Source organism: Myotis daubentonii, chromosome 5 (genome assembly GCF_963259705.1).
Source record: "Myotis daubentonii chromosome 5, mMyoDau2.1, whole genome shotgun sequence".
Classification (NCBI taxonomy): Eukaryota; Metazoa; Chordata; class Mammalia; order Chiroptera; family Vespertilionidae; genus Myotis; species Myotis daubentonii.
This window is the reverse complement of record NC_081844.1, coordinates 42,080,607-42,095,746: the sequence shown is the minus strand read 5'-3', so window position 1 is coordinate 42,095,746 and position 15,140 is coordinate 42,080,607. Positions and strand designations below refer to the sequence as shown.

The following is a 15,140-nucleotide window of genomic DNA, read 5'->3' as shown; positions in this document are numbered from 1 at the left end:
CCATAATGAGGACACATTCCCTGTTCTCATCCTCCACAGGTACATTTAATGCATTTTTCATCTTAACTAAGCACTCACCATGCACTGTGACTGTAACGTTTGGAGTTTGAAGTGTGATAGCAAAACTAGCAGGAATTCCTTTTCCTTCACAATTTCATGGATAAAAGATTCATTCTTACCATCGATCTCAGCAACCTCAGCATACAATTCTTTTTCTTTCCTTATTAAGTCAACAACTTTCACCTTTTCACTTAAAGGAAGCACTTTACGGCTTCTCCTTGCCAACATCACTACTCTTGTGTTTTGGGGCCATTATTAAACAAAATAAGGGTTCTCTGAGCACAAGCACTGTGACTCCAAGATACTCAATCTGATAACACAGGGGGTTACTAAGTGCCTAACAGATGGGAACCGCTACAGCATGGAGATTCCAAAGGGACCAGTCAAGTTCCGGGAGGGACAGAGCAGCGTGGTTAGAGATTTCATCACACTTCTTAGAATGACATACCCTTTAAAACTTATGAACTGTTTATTTCTGGAATTTTCCATTTAGCATTTTAGACTGCAGTTAATATTTGGGAATTGAATCAGCAGAAAGCAAAACCACAAATAAGGAGAGACTGCTATATAGCATAATCTTAAAATTGGTTGCCCTTTAAGTGCTATAAATAAATAAATATTCCAAGCTTTATTCCATTTTTGTCAAGAATATTCATGTCTTTCACAATATGCATCTAACCACTGCATCAACATACACATTCTGTAAACAGCATGAGGACAGGGAGTGCAGAAATCATGTCTTTGCTGGGGCTTTCACCGTCTGTTGGAATTTTATGAGGGGTCTAGGCATAGAGAAGGAACCTTTAAAATCACATTTCAACCCTAAACTTTTAAGAACATCCTGAAATATAGTACTTTGTGGGTACATGTAGTTCAAGGATAAATAGAGGAGTAATTTGCCATTTGTACCAAATTAAATCAGACTTTCAGTTCAATCAAAACAGCTTGCAGCTGGATGCAATAATCTGATTTCCTGACACTCGGAGAAAAATTGAGGCCCTCCAAAAGGCCCCTGCTGATCTTCCACATGAAATACAGCTTGCTGGCAATATCACTCAACCCCTGAATGCCTTCACATTTAATAAGCTAAAAAAATGCAAATAAAGCATAAGGTTAGCTGGAATTGGCTCTCAGGTAGTGTTTTATGAAATGAAATGAAATAACACAGCATAATTTCTCTAAAAGATCATGCTCTTATTCTTTCTCAAAGCAGCTATTTTGTTAAATATGCCATTAGATGAATTTCTGTACTAGTGTCCTGGGAGTACTGTTTTGACATTGGCTGTGTGTTAAAACATAATAAAAGGCTTTGGAGAACAATTTCTAGAATTCTGTTTGAATAACTTGCTATTTTCCTAGGTAGGTAATGAGGCAGCTAAAGGTAAATTGTAAAGTATCCATTAACTGTTGGTTATTCAAGATAGTGAGGATGCAAACGTACAGATACATGTAGTCTTGGCACATTAGTTCAATTTGGAACAATTGTTTTTTTTGTCTTGAGTTTTTTCTGTAAACTGATCAATGAAGGCCTTTCAGCACGCTGAATGAACTTTTTCTAGTGCCCCAGAATTAAACAATGCTGAATTAAGGGCAAAGAAGCACAAAGTGATTCTTTAGAAAGACCTTTTAAAGAAAGCTTCTTGCATTTAAAATGTGAACCTCCCTCTAGGGCAGTGGTTCTCAACCTTGGCTGCACATTAGAAGCACCTGGGAATCTTTTCAAAATCCTGATTTCTGGGCCTCATCCTCCGGAAATTCTGTTTCTTTGTTGTGGGGTGGGGCCACAACATTAGTAACAAAGTAACAGAATTCCAGAGGATGAGGCCCAGAAATCAGGATTTTGAAAAGATTCCCAGGTGATTCTAATGTGCAGCCAAGGTTGAGAACCACTGCTCTAGGGCTTATAATGAGGTTTTTAAACCTTCCTTGCTTCCTTTATCACCAGTCTTACACTCTTCTGAATAAGTACAACAGTTAGGGGAGAAGCAGAGGATCGATGGAGGATATTGTTCGGATGAAGAGTCCTCAGCATAGGGATGCTGGGATTTCCCCTCCCTTCCTTTGGGGCAGGAAAAGAAGTGCTCAGCCCTTTTCTATTCAACATCCCAACAGGAAACAGATGGCACACTCAAGTAGGGCAGTTGAGGAGAGATTAGTGGAGGGACTATTTACAAAGGTGTGAACAGAGTTAAGGGAAGCCAACAAGACACAGTGAAGCATCCTGGCTTTACCCACAGTGGGAAGCTCTAGCCACCACTCGCCCAAAGAGAGAGGAGAGGAAAGGGTTGCTAGAACCCAGAGCTGTAGCTGGAGAGGAGGGCAGCCTGCCAAGACCCATGGTCTTCTGAAGAGGGACACAGTCATTGGAAATGGGGGCCCCAGCAAAGGGGGGGAGGATCAAGGAAATAAATACCTCAGTATCTCTCTCCAGCCTCTGATCTGGTGCCAGTACCTCCCTTTGGCCCAATCCAACCAGAAGCCAATGAGCAAAATGAGCCCAGTTGAAGCTTCATGTAGAGAACAGCTTCTTAGGGACCCAGAGCAGAGAACAGAAGGTGGGAGTGGACCTGGAGGGAGGTACAGAGATTGTCCAGCACTTCAGGAGGGGGCACTTCAGGAGACACATTCATGATGATTGGAGAAGTCTAGAAGGAGGCAGGCTTGGGATTTTATTCCCTGGCTGGGATCTTAACTACTATGGTGGTAGAAGAGCAAAGTTGATCCAGCTGCTCCCCACCCCATCTCCCCCCCCCCCCCCAGTTCTTTGGCATAAACCCAGAGGGTAATACTGGGGAGGGGGAGAAGAGGAATATTAAACCAAATATAATATTGATATAATATTGCTGTGTGAAATTGTATTAGAGCTTTCTACTAACTGAAAGTCAATATGAAGTTTTAGGACTTATCTAGGATGCCATTAAGGGAGATAAGAAATGGTGGTTCAACAGAGCATGGTTGCAGTTAGTGATTGTAAAAGAGCAAAATCATTACATGTTTGAAGGAGACTGAGTTAAGACTCTTCAGTAAATTACACTGGAAAACAGGAATAGTCGTCCACGTGTACAATTTATGTGACAGTTTATGAGCTTTGGATCTATTGTGGCACCACTCCAAACAGGTGAACTGCATATTCTTGACTCTGATCTCTCAGCTGAAAGACTAGGACCAACACCTCTTTGCCTATAATGCTATCATGAAATTTTTATACTTCCTCTTTTCTTAAGAATTTCTAAGTCAGATAACCCTGAGTATAGAAATACTTATGGAAACCTATAGTGTTTGATTTTTACTATCAAAGAACTTTGCATTGCTTTATTTCTAGTTTGCCATGTACCATCTCACTGTAATGTATGTGATTTATTTTTAAGCAATAATAGACTGGGGACCAGAAGAATCAAGAGGTCCTATATCCTCCTTGAGGTTGGTAGCATCCTTAAAAGGCCTTCCCCCAGCACCAGGTGAGCTCTTTGGAGTTAGCTGAGATTACTCATTAGGTGTGGTAGTCCATAGTTTTGCTCACTGACTTCTATCTCCTTGACACTTGGAAGACTAAACTTTCTGCCCTCTGTGACGGAGTAGAACCATGTTATTAGTTTGGGCCAATAAAACATTTGAAGTGGCATTTAAAATTTCTACACCAAAGCATCTACCCTTGATAGTTTAGGGTTGTCATATACTTTAGCCTCTTCTGCTTAACATACCCTGGAAGGGTGAAAGTGTATATGTACGTCCTGGGACCCAAGAAACATATTTCTGTCTCAGAGATCTGTAGCCATATGATTTGCAGGCATCTGAAATCACATACCATATTAAGATTTCTAGAGCCTCTCAGCCTGATTGGGAGCCACGTCCATGGACAGACTGACAGGGCATTAGCACTTTGACACTTGTAGATAAAAAATGGAGAATTCTCGATTAGTCTACCTGGGCTGTCAGAAACTGGTAAGACATATAAAACATCGTTTGGTAAACAGTAGTCTTTTGTCCTATGTCCTGCCTCTTAAATAAATATGAACCTATTGATTCATCCCCCCTTGTGGTGGGGTTCTAGAAAGTTCCATTTTTTTTTTTCTTGGACTCTTCTCAATTTCTTTTCAGTATGAAAGCAAAGGTGAAGCTGTCTGGTGTTAGGATTGTCTCCAGGATTGTCTCTTCAGGCACCTGTGCCTCTGCTTCCACTCCCCCAAATCCATGGTGACAACCAATTTCAGGACCGAAAGTTCAAAAGCCCGTAGGAAAGATGCAGAGCTCACTAAAAACATCAGACATTTTTTGGGGGGGAAAAGTAATGAATTATTTTGCAAAACCACTATTTTTCAAAAATAGGCTAATTTTTGTCATCTTGAACTACTCAAAACCATCGGGCAACATCCTTTAGTTCTTTAAATATTACTTTCTATTCTTATACCAAGTATGTACAGACATTCTGTCCTTTTAAAAAGTAGCTCAATATCACATTAACCACACTTTTGATTACCACCATTAGTCTGAGTTCTCGCTTCACCTATTTTGGGGGCAACACTATCAGGAATTTTTATGATTTTTAGAAGCTAAAATTTAACACAGGTTCTCCTCACACAGACCCTTTTTGGATAATTTTTCTGTCATTCAGAATTCCCCATACATGTGCCTGTTGGTTAGGCCCTATGAGTATTTTTGCAATTGAGAACCTTGTTTCCTCTCTGGAGTTTGACCTGTTGGTGCTCATGTCACCTGTTAACACTAATCCTCCTCTGGAATGATCCCCTCATATTTCTTGTCACTTGATGAATCCCAACTCCAATCTGAATCTCATGTAATCCCAGCCTTAGACTATTACAATTACTTGTCTGGAAGTGCTGGGGTCCAACCCCAGCGGGTCCAGGGGTCCCCAAAGGTGTGGACGGAGTCGGCGAAGAAGGAAGGACACGGAGACAGTGTTCAGTTGATCAGCAGCCTAGCCAGGATCTCTAGCCAGGATCTCCAGCCAAGTTCTGGTCTGGATCTCCAGAGAGGTTCTGCTTCAGATCTCCAGCCAGGTTCAGTCACCAGGTTCTAGTCAGGTTCTCTTGCCATGTTCTATAGTCAGGTTCAGTCCAGGATCCCTTGCCATGTTCTCTCCAGTGAAGTTCTTCTGTCTCCAGGCTCCGTGTAGGTTCTGTCTTCTGAATTCTCTTCTAAGCTCTGTCTTCTGAATTCTGTGTTCTAAGTTCTGTCTCTTGCTGTCTTGTTACATCTGTATTTATACCAGTTGATTCAATCCTATCAATCTCTATTACAAAGGTTAGGGCGTTTCTTATCTCCATTCCAGGGAGTAAAGATTATGTAGCTTAAGCATGATTGTTCGTAGTTAAAGTGATTAATTACCGGCCTGGCACTTAGTTAAGAGGTTTTATTCCCTCCCTAACTTCAGGGGAAAAATCCCTACCTGGGTAAACAACCTTTCTCAGAGACCTTGGTTAAAACACATAGTGCCAAGAAGGTGAAAAAACATATTAAGAACAGTATGCCATATATGCCAGGTCCCTTGAAACAGCAAGCATGGACCGGCTTCCGGCAAATTCCCCCTTTTTTATTTTTTTAAAAGCAGGCATTAAAAAGAAAAACCTGAAATGCTCTCTTGTATCCATTTTAAGAGTACGATTGGCACTTTCTGCTATTACCTGAGTCCTATTCTATCACCCCAGGGAGAGCTTGCCAATCCTGCACTTTCCCAGGGTGGAAAGGCTGCAGTGGGGTTTAGGATAAGGCTCCTTGGGCCTACCTTCTCCCATGCCATTACATTTACCTTTCCTTCCTCAGAAAAGCATGGACATACTTCTTGTATAAAACGTTCTGTCTGACGGGGAGTAACCTTAATTCCTCTGCTAGCAAGCATATGTGTTAAAAGATCAATACAGAGTCTTATTTCTTTAGACTCTGTATGGCACATCTTCTCAATCTAAGAATCAATACAGAGTCTTCTTTCTTTGGACTCAGTAAGGCACATCTTCTCAATCTAAGTTCTGTACTATCCACCTTCTTACCCTACTTATCTTCTATAGGGGGATCTGTAGCACTCTGGTGGAGTCCTATCCGTCCCGAGTGTGGGGTTCTCATTGGGGGGGGAGGGGCTTACCTAGGGGAATCCTTTTCCAGGGGTTCCCAAAGGTGTGGACGGAGTCGGCGAAGACTATCCACCCTCTTCCTACGGTGGAGTCCTATCCGTCCCGAGTGCGGGGCGCTTACCTAGGGGTCCCTGTTCGGGCGCCATATGCCGGGGTCCAACCCCAGCGGGTCCAGGGGTCCCCAAAGGCGTAGACGGAGTCGGCAAAGAAGGAATGACACGGAGACAACGTTCAGTTGATCAGCAGCCTAGCCAGGATCTCCAGCCAAGTTCTGATCTCGATCTCCAGAGAGGTTCTGCTTCGGATCTCCAGCGAGGTTCTGTAGCCATGTTCCCTTGCTAGGTTCTGTCTCTAGGTTCTTGCCAGGAGCCGGTCCATCCTTGCTGTTTCAAGGGACCTGGCATATATAGCATACGGTTCTTAATATGTTTGCTCACCTTCTTGGCGCTGTGTTTTAACCAAGGTCACCTCTCCGAGAAAGGTTGAATCCCCAGGTAGGGATTTTCCCCTGAAGTTAGGGAGGGAATAAAACCCCTCAACTAAGTGCCAGGCGGGTAATTAATCACTTTAACTATGAACAATCATGCTTAAGCTACATAATCTTTACTCCCTGGAATGGAGATAAGAAACGCCCTAACCTTTGTAATAGAGATTGATAGGATTGAATCAACTGGTATAAATACAGATGTAATAAGACAGAGAGAGACAGAGCTTAGAAGAGAATTCAGAAGACAGAACCTACACGGAGCCTGGAGACAGAAGAACTTCGCTGGAGAGAACATGGCAATAGATCCTGGACTGAACCTGACTATAGAACATGGCAAGAGAATCTGACTAGAACCTGGTGACTGAACCTGGCTGGAGAACCTGGACAGAACCTGGCTGGAGAACCTAGCAAGGGAACATGGCCACAGAACCTGGCTGGAGATCCGAGGCAGAACCTCTCTGGAGATCGAGACCAGAACTTGGCTGGAGATCCTGGCTAGGATGCTGATCAACTGAACGCTGTCTCCATGTCATTCCTTCTTCGCCGACTCCATCTACACCTTTGGGAACCCCTGGACCTGCTGGGGTTGGACCCCGGCATCTGGCGACTCAGAATCTAGAGACAGCAAGAGACAGAACTCAGAACTCAGAACTGAGAACACAGGGCTTGGAAGACAGGACCAAGAGAGACAGAGCCTAGGCACAGAACCCACACAGAACATTCTCTAGAGACAGAAGAACTTCGCTGGCGAGAGCATGCCGAAGGATCCTGGACAGGGACTGGCCTCGGAGCCTAGAGACAGAGCCCAGCGGGAGAACATGGCAAGGGATCCTGGACTGAACCTGACTACAGAGATTGGCAGGAGAACCTGACTGGAACCTGGACACTGAACCTGACTGGAGAGCCTGGACAGAACCTGGCTGGAGAACCTAGCGAGGGAACATGGCTGCAGAGCCTCGCTGGAGATCCGAAGCAGAACCTCTCTGGAGATCCAGACCAGAACTTGGCTGGAGATCCTGGCTAGAGATCCTGGCTAGGCTGCTGATCAACTGAACGCTATCTCTGTGCCCTTCCTTCTTCGCCGACTCCGTCCACACCTTTGGGGACCCCTGGACCCGCTGGGGCTGGACCCCGGCAGGTTCTGAGGCCAGTTTCTGTCCAGGATCTTTTGCCATGTTCTCTCCAGCGAAGTTCTGTCTGTAGGTTCTGTGTAGGTTCTGTCTGTAGGTTCTCTCTTCTTAGTTCTGTGTTCTAAGTTCTGTCTCTTGCTGTCTTGTTACATCTGTATTTATACCAGTTGATTCAATCCTAACAATCTCTATTACAAAGGTTAGGGCGTTTCTTATCTCCATTCCAGGGAGTAAAGATTATGTAGCTTAAGCATGATTGTTCGTAGTTAAAGTGATTAATTACCGGCCTGGCACTTAGTTAAGAGGTTTTATTCCCTCCCTAACTTCAGGGGAAAAATCCCTACCTGGGTAAACAACCTTTCTCAGAGACCTTGGTTAAAACACATAGTGCCAAGAAGGTGAAAAAACATATTAAGAACAGTATGCCATATATGCCAGGTCCCTTGAAACAGCAAGCATGGACCGGCTCCTGGCATGGAAGGAGCTCCTTTTAAAAACCTTCCTTTCTTGGGAAGAATAGAATTCAAAGTCCCCCCCGCCCCATCCCAGCTACAATGCTCTGAGTCATTATGTGATAGCTTTGACCCTTTCTCTTACCTATAGTGTCAGTGACTTGGTAATGAGGGACACACAGAATCCAGTGTTCCAAAGGGGGAAAAATGAATGTATATTCTCTGCATCTGACTATGTCTTGATCACATTTCATGGTGACCAAATACCCAATTTAGAAATGTGGTGGGATAGAGCAGCAAATGTAAAGACAGATCCTCAACTTCTAACCCTTCTTCCTGTTTTATACTTCACCTGTCTTCAAGAGAGGAGGCTTTTAAAAATGAATTTCACTGTATTTGAGGTTGATGCCACCTTATCTCCCCAAATGTTAACTTATCTAGCAGCAATAGTGAGCGTCCACACTGGAGTCAAAGGCAGAGAGTTACCTTCAGGCACTTGACTCATATAATCAGTGACACATCCTCCCAAAGGATGGCCCTGCCAGTAAGGCTCAGTGTCATTCTTTTTTTTTTTTTCTTCCATTTTCTTAAAGTAACTTTTATTTATTTATTTATTTATTTATTATTGTTTAAAGTATTACAAATAGTAGTACATATGTCTCTTTTTTTCCCCCCCAATTGACCTTCCCCCAGCCTCCCCTACCCCCTGGCACATGCCCTCACACCCCTCCCAGTGTCTTGCATCCATTGGTTATGCTTATATGCATGCATACAAGTCCTTCAGTTGATCTCTAACCTTCCCCCAACCCCAACCCTCCCCAGCCTTCCCGCTGTCATTTGACAGTCTGTTCCATGCTGCTCTGCCTCTGTATCTATTTTTGTTCATCAGTTTATAATGTTCTTTATTATCCATAAATGAGTGAGATCATGTGGTTCTTTCACTGCCTGGCTTAGTTCACTTAGCATAATGCTCTCCAGGTCCATCCATGCTGTTGCAAATGGTAAGAATTCCTTCCTTTTTACAGCAGTGTAGTATTCCATTGTGTAGATGTACCACAGTTTTCTAATCCACTCATCTGCTGATGGGCATTTAGGCTGTTTCCAAATCTTAGCTATTGTAAATTGTGCTGCTATGAACACAGGGGTCCATATATCCTTTCTGATTGGTGTTTCTGTTTTCTTGGGATATATTCCTAGCAGTGGGATTACTGGGTCAAATAGCATTCTTAAATCCTGCTGCTCATAAGGACTTCAGATGTCTTGAAGCCAATGCCGTAGCATTCTGAATAAGGTGTTAACATTTGTGAAGATTACCTCCAATCTTTTCTTATAAAATTGCTCTATAGAGATATTCTGACACATGATTAAAAAATATTAGTTCCTCTGGCAGGGAAAAGAGGCAAAGAGTTTAGTATGATAAATAAGGAATCAGAACTTATTATTTTCTGAATCTTTTCTAGTTGTCAGGAACTTCACTGTTCCTCAAATTTCTCCATCTCATTTACCAGAGACTACTCGGAAGGCTACCCACCCTGGGAGCCTCTGTGTCGGTGGGGCTTGGGGTTCCTTTTAACCATCCTTTCATGGGGGAGTGGGGTTAAGGAGGAATGGGATGCAAACATTTATTAACATATTTCTTATTAACACAATTTCTTTTTTTTTTTTTTTTTTTTTTTAAATATATTTTATTGATTTTTTACAGAGAGAAAGGGAGAGAGATAGAGAGTCAGAAACATCGATGAGAGAGAAACATCGATCAGCCGCCTCCTGCACATCCCCAACTGGGGATGTGCCCGCAACCCAGGTACATGCCCTTGACCGGAATCGAACCTGGGACCTTTCAGTCCGCAGGCCGACGCTCTATCCACTGAGCCAAACCGGTTTTGGCATATTAACACAATTTCAATTGCAACCCCAATACCTCATCTTACATCTATCACTTTGGCTTTAGATTTCAGTTCCTCTGACCCTGAATTTCAGATTCTGCTTTTGCATTGTTTCCTGGTGTCTGATTTCTTCGTTTGTATTAGCTCTTTCTGCTATGTCCCTGTCTCAGCTTGCTAGCCTCCTAGCCAAAAGTCCTAACCGCTGCTTATTGTAAACAAACAAGCAAACAAACCCTAAACTCTTACCTAACTTCCTTTTCCTAAATGTGTTACCTGTCCTATTTCTTTTATTATTATTACTAGAGGCCCAGTGCATGGATTCATGCACTGGTGGGGTCCCTCGGCCTGGCCTGCAGGGATTGGGCCAAAACCAGCAATTCAACATCCCCGGAGGGGTCCTAGAGCGCGAGAGGGCACTCTGCAAAGTTACTGTTGCTTTGCAGCTCTTGTGTTAAGCATCTGCCACCTGGTGATCAATGCACATCATATCTAGGAGCCAGTTAGCTGGTCGGCCGGTCACTTAGGCTTTTATATATATAGATTATTTATTTTAAACTTGATTTTAGAGAGAGAGGGAGGGGGAGGTGATAGAGAAAGAGAGAGAAACATTTGTGTGAGAGAGAACCCATACACTCCCAGGACTGAACCCACAACCTGGGTATGTGCTCTGACCGGGAGTTGAGCATTTACCCTTTGGTGCACTGGATGATGCTTCAACCAACTAAGCCTTACTGGCCAGGGCCATCCTATGGTGAAGTCTTTGTCCCTGACTGCTGAAGGCTTTCCTCATTTGACCTTAAAGTGTTCATGATTCTCTGTCTCTCTCCTGAATTAAATTTCTAGTTGTGACCAGGCAAATATGTAGTGCCAATATTTATCACTTTCCCAGTCCTGTTCTTTCTGGCTCTCCTGCAGCCTTGCTTTTGCTTCTGATATTGTGTAAGTGCTGGGACCTTAAGAAGGAAAGCAAACCCAAAACAAAAACTTCCCTTGTCACTTCATGAACATTTGGGATATTTTCCCTCGAGAAAAAACTCCACAGAAAGAGAAAGAAAGAAAGAAACGGTGCCCTTGGCCCTTCTGCTCCCCTGGTGTGTTTTCTCCCCTTGTTCCAAACACACTGTTTCCAGTACAGAACAAGATTACTTCAACATTGCAAGGAAATATTAAAACATACAGTATAAAAATTACATTAGCTATGCTGTGAGGAAGTTATGAATACCTATAGTTTAAAATCTCCCCTTTTAACATCAATTTTAAGATGTGTAAAAAAGGAATATCTCTTTTTAAGGACTGGATTTGCAGCAAGCTGGATATCTCCAGAGGGTGGTTGATAACAACACTGTTACAGTCTCTTTTTGTCTCAGTTTTGCTTAAACCACCAAAAGAGGGAGAACAAAACAATAGGTGATCTCAATGTAATGCTTATGTTCAAGGACAAAAATCAACAGGGTGCTGAGAAAGCAATTTAACTATGTTCTGTAGAGTTTCTTCAAACCCATACTGTGTGGCAACTTTTTTCCTGTTCCCTTACATAATGTTTAAGGTTACTCATGACTTTTCAAACCTATAACTTGAAGGTTATCTGCTATATGTAATATTTCTCTTTTTGCCATCTTGGGACACTTAATAGCCTCTTATGGGCAAGAATCACCATCAAGATTCCCTTCAAAATTTCTCCAACTTGCTTATTTTCCATGACGTCTTTGCCACAGGAAGCTCATGCATTATTTTTTCATGCTAGGAAGAAATATTGTTGCCCCCGAGTTGACCTCTCTTTTTCCATCACTTTCATGGGGAGAGTGGTCTTTAATTGCATCTCTTTTCATCCTTTCCTGGCCTGAGGAAACTCCAGTCTCATTCATTCCCTCAGCTCTAGGGAGCACATATTAAGGTCTCTGACAGGTCTCCCTGAGCCCCATTCATGGGCAAATCAAAATTTATTTTCCTGCCGAAACCGGTTTGGCTCAGTGGATAGAGCGTCGGCCTGTGGACAGAAGGGTCCCGGGTTCGATTCCGGTCAGGGGCATGTGCCTGGGTTGCGGGCATATCCCCAGTGGGGGATGTGCAGGAGGCAGCTGATCGATGTTTCTCTCTCATCGATGTTTCTAACTCTCTATCTCTCTCCCTTCCTCTCTGTAAAAAATCAATAAAAAAATGTATAAAAAAATTATTTTCCTGTTTCTGAGGACATAGAGCACTTTTCTCAGTCTTCCTTGCAAAGGGATTAAAGCTGTGTAGCTGGGTTCTAGCCTTGATATTTTGATTGAGGAAATTTTAAACTGATAAGAACAGATATTACACATGATCATAGCCAAAAGGCAGAGACACGACTGATTGAAGTAATTTTAGACACTTTCAATCTTGTTTCCTAAAAGCTTCATGTTACTTTTTTTTAAATCCCCTTCCCTGATGGTGGTGATCTGAAGGCCTTGTGCTAAGATGGTGATTGCTGAAGATGGAAGAAACCCGAATCCTAGAGTCTTTGGATGGAAGAGAACCCCAGCAATAAATACTTGTGTGTGTGTGTGAAATCACACAAATTTTGGATTTATGTCTTGTGGCAAAAGGTTAGGACAGTGAACTGTTTAAACCTCAATCCTTATGCTGGATTTTGGTCTATGGTTGCATAATTGTCTTATTGACCAACTCCTCTTATAGTTCTATAGGGTCAGTCGAGATCCTTCCTCAGAAATTTAGAAATAGGTGGCACAAATTGCTGTGTTTTCTCTCTGTTGTGGCCTCATCTACTTACACTTACTCATTTGCATGTCTAAAGTGATAATAATTTTAATATTTTGCAAAGTATTTTTTAAAAATATATTTTTATTAATTTTAGGGAGGAAAGGAGAGGGAGATAGATAAACATCAATGATGAGAATCATTGATTGGCTGCCTCCTGCAGGCCCCTGCACTGGGGAACGAGCCCACAACTGCAACCTGTGCATGTGCCCTTGACCTGTTATTGAACTGTGACCTCCTGGTTCATAGGCCAATGCTCAACCGCTGAGCTTCACTGACCAGGCAAGGCAGATTTATTCTAAGCAGTGAAATAAATAATTGTATAAATTATAGGTTTTATTCAATTTTTTTAGAGACACAAGATTTAACTTGATGTCTCCAAAAGAGACTGACAAAAATTGTTTTCTAAATGCATTTTGCCAAAAGAAATTTCATTCAAAATACGTATGCTTTATTGTGTTTTAATTTTTTTTTTTTAAATCATTGGAATTGTAGATTTAGGTCATTTTGTTTACAGAAAATATTTACTGTATAGTCTATATTCTAAAGCTGTTTCATTGTCAAAAAAAATCTGCCACATCAGATATAATAACTGTCAGAAAAATTCTGATTTAATTTTTCCATTCGAATAGACATATTGACAAGTGTCTCTGAGACAGACATCTCACTCCTGAGTTGGGCTGTCTTGTCATGAGTTTATTGGCTGTAGGGCTCTGCAATCCTCCCACTTTACTATTCCTAACCATTGATCTCCTAGCTTTGCTCTCACTGGACTCTCCCTCAGGAGCAATGTACTCTTTGAGGATGGCTGACAGTTGGAGGAGGTGTGGCTATTATGTGAAAATTGCTATCACTCCCACCCTGATCACTAATATATCTAAATTCACCACACAGATCAAAATACCAATTAATTAATTAATCAATTTAGCTTTATTCTCCTCTGAATTTTCTAACTTTTCAAAAATGAACAAACATACAGTGCTTTTATTAGAAACTCATAGAGGATGATTTTCAAAATTTAAACCTGGCACACCAGTATTAGAACAAAACCGAGCTATGCGGACTGTACCAACCAGAGATGTGTAGAAACAGCTAATATTGATATCTTCTGATCAAAATTCTCGGTTTTCTGACTAGCTATAGTGCAAAACCCCATCAGATTAGAGCACTTAAATGCAAATGTGGAATTGTGGTGGGGTTAGTCTGGGTTTGCAGAACAGTGTTTTTATTCATGATCTTCCAATTAAAACACATGATTCATCTGCGCCTTTGCAAGGAGTTATGATTTACATGTGTCATTTCTGCCCATTCTCTTTGCCTTTTTTACCTTAGTGGGCTAGTAAGCAAGCTGGCGAGAGCTTAAGGAACAATCAGAATTAGCCTTATGCAACAATTTTTTTTAACATTCTTATGCAACAATTTTAAAAAAAATCTCAAGTTAATGAAACATAAATTGACATGGTACAACAAAATTGTGAATCCCTAGGATTTAAGAACTGTTTCAGTATCTCAGATAATGCCTTGCCTATTATAATGAAACCAGTCAATAGTTTGTTAATGTTAACTTAAACTAAAATAGAATGAGTAGAAAAAGGAAGAAAATAAGTGAAATAAAATTTTAACAAAACATCTATTATCTTTCAGGTATGATATTGCATATTTTTATATATGTTATCATCTATTTCCCACAGCAACACGAAGAAGTAGTTACTATTACAAGTTTTCACATGAAAAAATTGAAATTTAGTCAAGTTAGGTAAAAAAAATAAAACATAACACAACAATTTACAGTCAGTCAAAAATGATAGAGACAAACTTCAGATTCCAGGTGGGTCTTATTCCCATGCTCACGGTTTGCCCAATTATGCCTTATGTAACTGAATGCACACCTGATTTAGATTTATTATTATTGACAAAAGACAGAATGAGGCTTTGCTGAAATATGAATATGCCATTGAGACAAGTACTATATGATTAGGAATGACCAACAGGATCTCAGACTTCAGTGATGCGTATTCTGGGGGATAGAAATGATTGACAGTTTCACAGTGGCAAAGCAGAAAAATGGGGAAAAAATAATTTCAAGCAAGAAAGTATTAGAATCAGCAGGAGATGACACTTAAGAAAATATATACGGAAAACTTAAAAATGATAAAATTGCTAATCAGTCTTCAGTAAACTCAGCAGGCAGTAAATTCCAAAGAGCTGCTAATGAATTATTAAACTGAAACATGGCCCTGGATTAAGATAAAAAGGAGCCAGAAAACGACATCTTCTAAATGATATGAAACCAATGT

The 15,140-nt window shown here is 41.5% G+C and overlaps 1 non-coding gene across 1 annotated transcript; it reads right to left on the bottom strand.

The window, feature by feature from the left end:
• Positions 1–12,253: 12,253 nt before the first annotated feature.
• LOC132236393 (U2 spliceosomal RNA) lies at positions 12,254–12,435 on the bottom strand. Its single transcript, XR_009453303.1, has one exon. It is a non-coding gene; the product is annotated as a U2 spliceosomal RNA (small nuclear RNA).
• Between the last annotated feature and the right edge of the window lie 2,705 nt (positions 12,436–15,140).